This window comes from Ranitomeya imitator, chromosome 5, assembly GCF_032444005.1.
Source record: "Ranitomeya imitator isolate aRanImi1 chromosome 5, aRanImi1.pri, whole genome shotgun sequence".
NCBI classification, from domain to species: domain Eukaryota; kingdom Metazoa; phylum Chordata; class Amphibia; order Anura; family Dendrobatidae; genus Ranitomeya; species Ranitomeya imitator.
This window is the reverse complement of record NC_091286.1, coordinates 134,177,057-134,190,075: the sequence shown is the minus strand read 5'-3', so window position 1 is coordinate 134,190,075 and position 13,019 is coordinate 134,177,057.

Sequence of the window (13,019 nt, the reverse complement as noted above, 5' to 3'; positions counted from 1 at the left end):
TGTGCTCTGAATATCAAATGATCTATTCTGGTCTTACACCCATTTGCCATAACTTTTTTCCAAATAAAATCTGAATTTGTTTGAAAACAAGGTCTTTGACATTACTCATGGACCAGTTCAATAAGTTCTTAGTGGTAGCCTTTACCTGTGTACAAACTACATGAAGCACTTGAATACAGTTTTTTTCCTTTAGCAGAAAATGTATGACTTAATAAATACATGAAATGCCATCAGGACTTATTTGAATAGTTTATTTGCCCAATAAAGAGCCCTTCAGCATAATCACACATTCTTATACACATACATATGAACATTTCTCCTTGAAACATTAATTTATAATACATTTTTGTGCTGCCTCCACAATCAGCACATTGTTGCTTTGCAAATATTTTTACCAGGACACTGTGGCAGCAATGTAATTAAAACGTTGTCCAACAGGTTTTTCAAAGTCGTCATTTATTTACAAAAATAAGCAATGACCTATGTATATTCTTTTGTTATACCCAGAGATAATTAGTTCAATTACATAAATGTGAAGTAATTCTACATTGTCTAATACATACAAGTGTTTTTAATAGCGGTTTCAATTGAGATCAGATTGGCATTGAATTATGCCAAGTGAAATGGAATTAGGTTAATTTAAATTAATGTCCCTGTATTCACTTCCTAGAATAAATGTTGGGGGACTCAGACAACAAAGCTCTCCGGTGTAAATGTAGTGTTTTCTACATGACCCGGGAGATCTGCCATGATGCCTTTCAAGCATTTTACATTTTCAAAAATGAATGCAACAACGGCTTTTTACCATTCACCTAACTAGTATTAAAATCATGGAAACAATATGTAGTCTACTTATGTCAAGAACAGATCTGTGCAGAGATAATGTAGCGCAAGAACTGGTGAATTATTTATTACAAATTTTTATTTAACAAATCAAATAACATTTTTAGGGTAGTTTTTCTAAGCTAAATCTTCAGTTGAATCAAAATGCAAAACAAACACTTTCACCTGTTTTTAATTTCTTTTATATGTGAATATTCATGATCTCAATCACCTTCACATTCCATTACTTTTCCTCTAAAATATAGACCAACTAGGAATAACAAAACTTCAATCACAAAAGTTTTCATATCAATTTATGTCCATATCTATAAATTTGCATTATTACTGACTTAAAGTTTTGAAAAATAATTTATGAGCCCCAAATATTCTTCAAACACAATTCCCCTTTTAATACCCAGTTGGAGTACACAGTAAGCACAACGGAATGTGCTACCCAGTGTCTAAAAATAAAATATGAAATATATCATCATGAAAGGCAATTTTTAGGCATTTTTTAAATCTGTAAATAGTTACCCCTATTGTTAATAACAGTGTAGTGCATCACGTAATGGTAAAAAGAAATCAAATGTACTTGTTTAAGAGACCTTGAATAAGCAAAAAGGCTTCCCCACATATATACCCCGTGTAATGACTAATCTGAAAAGAGTTATTCCTATTAAAATAGAATGTGTGCACAATAATCAGCTATGCACAACTTGCAGGCACCTATTGATGTAATTTCTTCAGTGTCTCGAATCTGCTGATGAGGAAGCAAAAAGGTGAGAGAAACCCTTTAATCCAATCTACAAGGTGCCATTACAGTTATCAATATTAACGGTCTGGAATTATTCCTACTCAAAAAGCTATTTGCATGACGAACATCTTCACCATTTCAAAACAAAGTTCAGTTTATTTTACGCTGCGCCAGTTAGTGCCTATACAGACTTAGACTGCAATTTACAAATTGCTCCCTTCTTTTTCTTACACTCTGATTTCTGCAAAAATAAAAGGGTATATTTCACAGTAGGGTTTGAATTATATTCTACTGCACATTCTCAGAACAAGAAATGCTCGCTAACTCAAACAGTGGGCATATTTATGAAAACATTTAAGACCCCTGGTATATCATGGAGGATCCTTCTAAAATGACTCGTATAAAAGGTAGATCAGATCACAGCAACGTTAGCACAAGTTTCTTCTCTTTCTTTCACAATCTTCCTTTCGATATAAGAGTGCACAGAATTGATCTCTTGAAAATCTGTCAGTAAACAGAAAGAATAGACTTGACATCCTAAGTCTATTGGGGTTAAAATGTTCTAAATTGTCCTAAAAAAATTAACTACAATTAACCCAAATTTTCTTTAGTTTTGATTGAAGAGCCCCGAACGTTTAAGGGTAAAGTGTGAAAAAAAGGGATAACCTTTAAAAGTATTTCTAGTGCCCAGTAACCAACTGAGACCAAATACAGATGTTGGCGAAACATAGTCTGTGTATGGACTGTGATATACGGATGGCTGTGTGCCTCCTGACCAGAACATTCTATGAGGTGGTCAATGCCTGGTCAGGGGAGCCGTGGTCAGTTCAAGCATGGAAGTCTGAATGAGGCCCTTATGTGTACAACTTCATTCATATTTTTCACTACTTCCAACACTTCGCAAACTGTTTTTCTTCAAGTCACTCATGTCGGGCTTAACACACATTTCCATAGTAATTATAGCACTGCATTTTGATTTTAGAATCTGTAGTTGTAAATATTTTATATGAAGGTATATTGTTGGCATGTGATCATTACCATTTAGCATATTTTACTAGATATTGCAAATTTCAATTTGTTGGAAACAGACGGTAATTTGTGTCCTGCAACCTATGAAACATGGCAATCACGTTATAAGTTAAAAATATAATCTCCATTTGCTGATCAAAATACACATTTTTTTCCACATTTTATTACACTTTTGATCCATTTCACAGTTAATATCTATTTACAAGTTCTTTGATTGTTTAGATTTGAGGCAGCAGATAGTAACACACCCACAGAAATTGAAAATTGCACACTGTCTTCAAACTGTTTGGCTAGTGATAAATGACTAGTTATCTACATTATTTTGCATCAGATAAAGACACTAGATTTGGAAAATAAAAAAAGATCCAATAGAACAGAGGAAAAGGATGATTGCTATTAATGTGCAATTTAGTCCAGCACAAGCAAACCATATTAGATGCCATTACATTTTACTGAAACAGATTTCCTAAGACATTGAAACAGTGGCTCCATGTCTCGAATAACTAGTTCTGACCAAGGACATTGTCAGGCGGCATTAAAGTCTGTTTACATGGGCCGAGTTGGAGCACTAAACGACCGCTCATCAGTTACATGTTTGCTTATTAGAAGGTGTTTAGTTGCTTGTTTACACATGTCGACTTGGCTTCTCGGCAGCACATCAGTCTGTGTTAACATGACAAATACTGCTGAGAGTGATCTTTTGTGCAGCACAAAAAAATCATTTTACCCAACAAACATGCATCTTGCTCAATTGCAAGGTGATGATTTTTTTTAGTCTTTTTAGACTGCAAGATTATCATGAAATAAGCATTCATTTCAGAATAATCTTGCAGTGTCAGTGGATCTTTGGTTATAGATATAAGATGGATAAGTAACTCCGATCCAAGACTGGTAAGTGGCAGCAGGGTCTTTGATGGTTACGAAAACCAAAAATAAATGACATGTCAAGGATCAAATATAGTTTTCAGTTAAAAAAAACAACAACGTGATCCTGATATAAAATGACCTCCATTTCAAGTCTATTTTTTCCTGTAGCCGGTCGGAAACCAAAAATAGGCAGCCATTTTGAAAGCATCACAGCATCTTTGCTCACACAAATGATGATCACAGTTTCAGCATTAAAAATTATTAAATTGTTTCTTGAGAAATGTGTGCGCTTTTAATTCAGTTCTTTCTAATGACATACTTGAGTATTTACAAGCTTATACACTTAATGCCCAACCCTCGAGGGACATACACATAAGAAAACAAAGAAGCACGTAATATGCATTTCTTCAAGAGATCAGTTTATGACACAGGAAAATAAAGCTTTAATAAAAATTCAGCAGCAATTTTAAATCACTAATATTATGGCTGTGATTCATGAAGAGTTCGTCTGGAAAACAGTCCTACACGACGACAGTCAGGGACTCATTAAACAGTATACTTAGAAGCCTAAGGACTTAACTAAAGAGACAATGTGGGTTTAGTGTAATGAAGGCAATGATGAGCTAGTAGGATGTTTGATGGTTTTAGGTATCTTATGAATTAGGGTGATCAAATTAAAACACAACAACTAGAAAATAGGTATTTTTTGGTTGTTATAACCACGAAAAACTATCAGAATTGCATTTCCCTTTAAAAAAAATAAAATAAAAAAATAACTGAATACAATAGTCAAACATAATAAACTCACTTTGTAAAGACCACCATGGTATACACATATAAGATACAAAACTTTTATAATTCTAAGAATGGTGTACGATTGTGGTGGAGGAAGATATTGTACTTCACAAAACTGTATTTTCATTAACAACCAATAGTCGCTTTTTCCACAAATAGGTGATAACCTACAATTTACACAATTTTAAAAATCTTAAAGGGGTGTAACACCAATATAAGTTATGAGATTGAATACCTGATTGAAACCACGGGGATGCCACCACATTGAGGTGGCGCAAAAAATAGCAATTGTTAGTTGTGTTACTGTCCCCATTAGACTAACGGTATGCCATTATCTAAAATATTGGGAAGTCCAATTAGCTGACGGTAAAGTACATTTCCTTAAAATGCCTGGAAACATACAAATTTGTATTTGATATTACCAATGAATTGTCTAACTTGGTTTCTGCATCTTCATCTACACTTTATTTTCTAGAAGTGATGATGCCTGTCCAGAAGTGCAAACGTATGAGTTTGTCATGTTATAACTAAAACTTCATCAGATTATGCTATTTTGCTAAACATATGTAGCCATTTTAATGGGGGTGAGGAACTAAAACAGGACAGTTCTAACTGTCTAAAAATTATGAGCCTCCATAAAGTTTCTTATGGTATACCATAAGATAAATGTGCCGCCCATTTACTCTTCATATATTTTCATTTCATTCTATCTTATGCATATTTAGAAAAATACCCAAATATAAAATAAACTCACAGTATTAATACATTGCGTAGAAGACAATATTTTCTAAGCAAATTACTTTTAGAAAGTAAATGATAAATAATTGAGAGATCAGACCTGTGTGCAATTTGCCTTATGGCCAGCATGAATGCATCATTCAGGTTGTCAAAGATTCAGTGTTACAAAATATCGAATAACTGCATCTCCGGATCTTATTCTCACGAGTAGTTCTCCTTATGAGTTGGTTTCCAACAAATTCACACCAAAAAAACCCACCTCATTTAAAGGTCTTATATTAAAGCTTAATAGGTTGTCTTGCAAAGAAAATATTAGGGTAATTCTGCTGTAATTTGTCTTGATGGCAAATTTTATCTTCAGAGACTGCAGGGAGCTGGTGAATAAGGATAATTACCATAGACCAATTAAAATTGATCGTCAGATAATGTTAAAACCATATGGCATAAAGGTTTGCCAGATGCAGACCCCACTTTTGGGAACCCCACATATCTATAGAACAGGGTTTCCAATCTCCATTCCTTCTGTTGAAGTGAGAGTTAAGCATGTAGGGGTGACAGTACTTGGGCGGCTCTATTCATTTACTTATAAGGGTGTTCCTAAAACAACAAAGTTTAGTGGATCATAATTCAAATCAGTTGAGTAAGATGTCATGGGAAAGTAGTAAGAAATCTGGAGAATAGAAAGAGGTTAACCATGCTAAAGTCCCCCAGAATGCTCAATTAAATTTGTGCCCCCAAAAAATCCACGCATAGTGGATTGGGTTGAATGGATTCTCAATTCCAGCTTTTTTTTTTTAAATTTAATTTTGTTATTGTCACTATATTGTTAATTATTTCCCTAACTCCGCAAAATAGGTTGAAAATGCTATACATTCAAGAATCGTTTGCTTCATTAACCCCTGGAGATTTTGTTCAGTTTGCGTTTTTGTTTTTCGCTCCCCTCCTTCCCAGAGCCATAACTTGTTCCATTAATATGGCCATGTCAGGGCTTATTTTTTCCGGGACGAGTTGTACTTTTGAATGACACCATTGGTTTTACCCTGTTGTGTACTAGAAAATGGGAAAAAAATTCCAAGTGTGGTGAAATTGCAAAAAAGTGCATTCGCACACTTGTTTCTTTGTTTGGCTTTTTTTGCTAGCTTCACTAAATGCTAAAACTGACCTGCCATTGTGATTCTCCAGGTCATTACAAGTACATAGACACCAAACATGTCTAGGTTATTTTTTATCTAAGTGGTAAAAAAAATTCCAAACTTTGCTAAAAAAAAAAATAATTCTGCAATTTTCCGAGACCCGTAGCGTCTCCATTTTTCGTGATCTCGGGTTCGAAGACAGCTTATTTTTTGTGTGCCGAGCTGACATTTTTAATGATACCATTTTGGTGCAGATATATTCTTATATTCTTTTGATCGCCCGTTTAACACAATGTCACAGCGACCAAAAAAATGTAATTCTGGAGTTTTGAATTTTTTTTCCGCTTTTTTTGTTTAGAGATCAGGTTAACCCTTTTTTTTATTGATCGGGCGATTCTGAACATCGAGATACTAAATATGTGTATGTTTGATTTTTTATTGTTTTATTTTGGGGCGAAAGGGGGATGATTTGAACTTTTATATTTTTTTTATAATTTTTTAACTTTTTTTTTTTTTTTTTTACTTTTGACATGCTTCAATAGCCTCCATGGGAGGCTAGAAGCTGGCATAGCCTGATCGGCTCTGCTACATAGGAGCAATGCTCAGATCGCTCCTACGTAGCTGAATTACAGCAGCGCCAACCACAGGATGGCACTCACAGCAATCTGGCATCAACAACCATAGAGGTCTGCAGGAGACCTCTGGTTGTCATGCTGACTCATCGCTGACCCCCGATCATGTGACGGGGGTCAGCGATGCGCGCATTTCCGTCCCAATGGCCGGAAGCGCTAGTTAAATGCCGCTGTCATAGTTTGACAGTGGCATTTAACTAATTAATAGGCGTGGCTGATCGCGATTCCACCCGTGCCTATTGCGGGCACATGTCAGCTGTTCAAAACAGCTGACATGTCCCAGCTTTAATGCCGGAGCCCGCATCAAAGCAGGGGTTCTGCCATCGGACGTACTACTCTGTCCAATGGCAGAAAGTGGTTAATGCTTGCGTGGTAGTATTTGGCAAATATGCTGTCATTTGCTTAGATATTAGAAAAGTGTGAGAATGAAAATTCTGTAATGTGCAGAAGCATCTAAATATGAAACGAAGATGTATATAAAGTGTACCCAAGTTTGTCTTTCAGTGCACACTGAATTAGGTACTAAAGTACAGAAATAAATCCTGGCAATAAAATGTTTAATTTTCTAGCACGTAAATTATAATATTCATAAAGAGGTCACCTTTATGTGCTTGGTATTGTAACTCAGTCCCATTCCATTAAATTGAGTTGTTCAGTAGACAGAAGCAAAGGACATGAGTGGTTCCATTTCATGCTGATCCTTTTTTTCTTATCTCATTAAGGCCCACAAATAATTTTCTAAATAACAGTTGGCAAATTTTGAAAACATTTACCCACTCCATAAAAAGTGTGTGTGGGGACAATATGAGTATTCAAGATGACTTACACTGAGGACCTTTTGGCTAAAAATTAAATCAGCAGAATACAGGGAGACATTTGAAGGTGGAAGATACTTGCTACATGACCCTGTGGGTTGACAGGCTCATAAGCAGAGGGTTCTGATATGGCAATAATATTTAGGATGTTATGCAGAATAAAAATCTTATTTTTATTATAAATAGTTCCTTGAATAACAATTTGAGTCAAAATAGTCAAACTCCATTGACAATTATGTAACAAAGCTAAAATTACACGGTTCTCTACTACCATTGAGCACATTGTATTCTACTTTTTATGGATTTTATTACGGTTTTCAATTAGCCACAATGGTATATACATATTATTAGGTTTATTTGCCAAATGTGTACAATTATCAGATTAAAGAAAAAAATCTTAGTTAATAAGTCACAGTTAAGCACAAACACTTGATATTAGCACTACAACTATTCCAATTGGTAAGAATGTCCCCTCCAAAGAAATGTAAAAAAGTCAACAACTTTTAATTTAAATGGTCAAGTGTAGTATAATAAAACATTTACTAGTGTCCATGAAGGATGAAAGATGAATGTGATCTCCAAGTATTACACATACAATAGTCAATGTCATATTGTCACAATGTTTTTGCTAAATAAAATGCACTAACACCTCTTGCTTTAGCTTTTGTGACATTTTGGGGGCAATAACAGTACTGTATAACAATACTGCCCAATGGAGACCAATCAGCCACATCAAGTCATGACCCAAGCAACTAGCAGGCAGCATGGTTGCAGTAATAAAGTGAAATACAACCTTTATTAATGTAACTTTCAAGTGAATAATTTCACAGTGACAACCCCTTTCTGTAATTTAGGACACTGATGGAAATAGGAACTACACTTATGTTGTAACAAAATAGGAATCTATGTCTAATGAAAGAATCTAACTCTGCATAAATAAAATGCAATATTTAAAATCCTGGAAGTAACTGAAACCCTCTTAAATAAAGGATGTTTGAACAAATTAAATCGAGTTATATAAGAGAAAATTAATATATTAAGGTTTAATTAATACATTATGTTAATTTGCTGCAATGTTTGAAAAATCAGGACAAAAAAGTTGCAGGTTTTACTGTAATCTTGGCAAATAAAACGCACAGTGACCACATCTCAATATTAAACCGGAAAACCACCAAGCAAACAGAATAACTTAGATTTAAAAAAAACAAACAAAACAAAAACCATAAATTGATGTTTTTATACCATTTTAAATAATTCAATACTAAAATAGCATTTAGAAACTATAATAATGCTGGTTACCTATTTTCGCCCTACTGAATTCATACCCCATTGGATTGGAGAGGGAAAAAAAAGAACGCATAATGGTAGAAAATAAAACAAAAATAAGTTAAAAGATAAAAGATAATGGATGATCAAAGAAAAGATTTTACAAAAAAGTAACAGAAGTTTATTGAAAATAAAACATATATAAGAAAAAAAAAAAAAAAAAAACACACACCACATCCAATTCTGATCAGTACAAAAAAGTGTAATTCTCTCATTTTTTAGCCAATCTTTGAACAAATATTTTCCAATATTATAGAACATTGAAATTTAGTCAAAATCTATAAAATAATTGGATCTAATAGCCATTTATTAAAGGACTAAATCTAGGGTCCCCCGTTCGCAACATTTTTAGCAATATTCATTTTCTTACTAGATTTGGCAGTCTCCAAAATTAAATTTCTGTTATTTAAGCTTGCAAAAAAATAATTTTCTTCACATTACACTTTTTTTTTTTTTTTTAAAGACTTGCATTATCGACCAAACATTCTACATGGCTAACTTCATGACATTACGGATACGAACGTTCTGGTTCATATATTGCACTATGTAATTAGACTTGATTGTCGAAGTTGGCTACGTGGTGACTATAATTAGTCCAATTTCTAGGATTAATCTAAATACCTAGTTTTAAGCGATGTTCTAGCAAACTGAGAAAAAGGCCTTTATAAGTGGACCGTGGCAAGTTACAGCCTACTTTGTAGAGTCAAGTCTGCATTCTCTTATTTACTTTACATAACCTTTCCACTTTAACCCCTTAGTGACCGGGCCAAACTTTTTAAATCAGACCAGTGTCACTTTTTACTTGATAACTCTTAACGCTTCAAAAAATTCCCATTGATTTGGAGATTGTTTGTTTGTGACACATTATACTTTATGATAAATAGTAAATTTAGGTCGATATATTTTGTATTTATAAAAATATCCAAAATTTGTCAAAAATGTGAAAGAATAGCAATTTTCAAACTTTGAATGATTCTCCTTTTAATGCCATAGGAAAACATTAATAAATAACATTTCCATCATGTTGGCTCTACATCAGCACCATTTGTAAAATGCTATTTTATTTTGTTTGCATTTTAGGATGTTTAGAAATGTAGAAGTAATTTTTCCTTTTTCCAAGGAAATTTACAAAATTATCTTTTGAGGGGCCTATCCAGGTTTGAAGTGATTTGAGGGGGGGTCCTATATATTGGAAACCCTCCAAAAGTGATACCATTTTAAAACCAGCATTCCTCGACATATTGGAAACTGTTGTCAGGTAGTTTATTAACACTTCAGGTGATTTTCAGGAATTAATGAAAAGTGACATGAAAGGAGTGAAAAAGTGGCAGACTAATTCGGCTATTTGGTCTTGAATTGCCATGGCAAACATCAGGACGACATAATCATGATCTCAGGGTGCTGATGGGGATAAAGAGGAAGCCCCCATACTCTGTTAACCATTTATATGATGTAGTCACAATTGACAGCAGCATCTAAGAGGTTAAACGGATATTATGGACGGTGCCAACACTGATCGTGGCTGATGCAGCAAGTTTTCAGACATAGTGTACAGCCGACAGCTGCTGGATTCTCTTACATCTCAGAGTCAGTAAAAAGACGTATTGGCGGTCACTAAGGGGTTCATGAAGGAGAATTTTTCAGATTATTCTTCAACCACATTCCAGCTGATCTGATTAGAAATTTATCTCAATATCCATGCACAGTTTTGTGGTACACAATGGCTTTTTATCTATATACTCACATAAAACTTTAAAACTATCTTTTTGTATTTTATTCCATTTCTAGTCCTCACAAACAAAAAACGGCAGTTAAAGGCAAAATAAGATTTATTTTTTTTTTACTTATAAGGTCAAATGTGCATCTCCTTGTAGTCATGTTGCTTACTTTAGATATCCCACAGAATAAGGTGGCTTGTTTAAAGAAATCTCCATCAGCACTGAACTTTTAATAAGGTCTAGATCCAACTCCTCATTCTCTTAGCAATCTCAAGCTTGCTCATATACCTTTTATACACAACAATTCCCCTCACTTATGCCGTTTTTTTTAAGTAGGAAGCGTTATCTGCAAAAATATTACGTTTTATCCCACACACAACAGAACTAGAATTTGAACTATATTAGCAGGTTGGTCAGAAAACCAAAGCCGTTTCGTACTATACAAATCTGGTTATCACCTTTTTACAGACTCCACAGAAAAACATACTAAGGTTATCTAATAAACCACAATCGGAGATTCGGATTTTGGAATTCTCCACTACAAATATTACATACTTTAGGGTGACCATAAAGGGGTAAGTATATAATTGGCACTAAGTGATCATTTCCCTGCCGATGCTCTTAGTAATTTGTCCGCAGTTAACACCATCCTTTTCTTTGTGTGTAATATTCAATGCTTCCAATAGCCTTTAAAGAGTAATTTTCTCCTTTCATTAAGCTCCTCCAAACTTGAGCTGACAATACTTATTAGAAGAATATCACTCAAACTGGCAATTTTGGGAAGACTGGCTTATTTTCTAATGCATATGGGAGACTCTAGACTCTCCTGTGATAGAAGATGTCGGCGGAGATCAAGATTTTAACGTCAACTGCCAAATTCTTTTTCTTGTGTGATAGCAGCCTTCCCTCTTCCTTCTGAGATCACTCACATGCTTGATTGAGCCTGCAGGTACATGGAGGGGTCAGGGTAAATCATTCTCTAAATGTGTATGGCTAGCTTTACAACTCAGTGGTCATAGTGACAAAGTAAATTGAATGTTTTGGCACAAATTCCGAATGTACATATCATTAACACATAAATACGATACATTTAAACAAACTCTACCTTATTAAACAAAGAAAATATAAATCTATTTTAAATCTTACTTTGAAAATATAACATAAGGCATCTGGTGGTAATTTCAACTTAGAAAAATATGTTTTAAACTAACTTGAAACAGGATGTAAATTGTTGTCGATGCTGAAATGCCACGTATATTTCTAGCCAATGTACGGATGAAGAGGTCATGTGAGAGTCAGCTGAGGTAGTATTCATCATGTTTCCTTCAGGACATATCACCAATATGCTCATTTCGTTTTGAAAACTATGGATAACACTAGTGGTCTATTTTCATGTCCATAACAATAAAAAAAAATTAAATGCACGCAGGGATCATGTAAAAGGTCATCAAAATCATCCACTGATCCATGTATGATGAATCCTGGAGATCCAAAATTGGAGATTTTTTAAATGCCTGAAATTTCATGTGTTGATCATAATGTGGTATGATGCCCATATACATATGTCCCTAAAGATCATTTGAAAAAGTTCTAAACTTTGTTGCAAAACTAAAATCCAATATGTCCCCATTTTAGTCATTTCTAAATGTGAACAGACTGTGCAAACCATGTGTTACATTTATTGATGAGGGAAGGATGTTGGATCAGATTTTTCGCAGCTGTGCCGTAATATGCAAAACCGAACGCCTATTTGTGATTGTTTCTAATGGCAACCACAGCATGGGATGGGTGTAGACAGGGGAAATGTTATTCGTTCCTTCAAAATATCCAAAAGTTGATTTAGTATGAAGACATTCAAGTGTAGGTCCCATTCAGATCATTACAACCAGCTGTGATTAACATTAAAGGGGTTGTCCATTTCAAAGTTAGCTAAAATTAGCTACATTAAATGTATTTGAAATATAAATACGTACAATGTACGATTGCTTACTAAATCAGCCCACTTCTCTGTTACAGCTGAAGCACAGAGAAGGAGGCAGGCTTGGCTATTAAGTTAAGCCAGCCACCTTTACATACATCACTGGTCTCGTGTCCTTATTAGAAATGCTTACTCTGTGAAACATAAGCTAGAGCCAATTTCAACCACATAAAAATATACTCAAACGTGTGTATTTATATTTATACATCTATGGATATTTACTTTAGCGTGGTATTAGAATTACATCGGACTATAAACAGTAGAAAGTTATATGATAAATGTTTGACAGACATTAAAACAATATTTAAAAGGAAAGCATTTTGCCAATGAAACTAACCATGGGTTCCCACATAAGGTTGGCTAGGACCTCAAAATTCAGTTCATTCTAATGGGCCAGAATAGCTGAACAGTT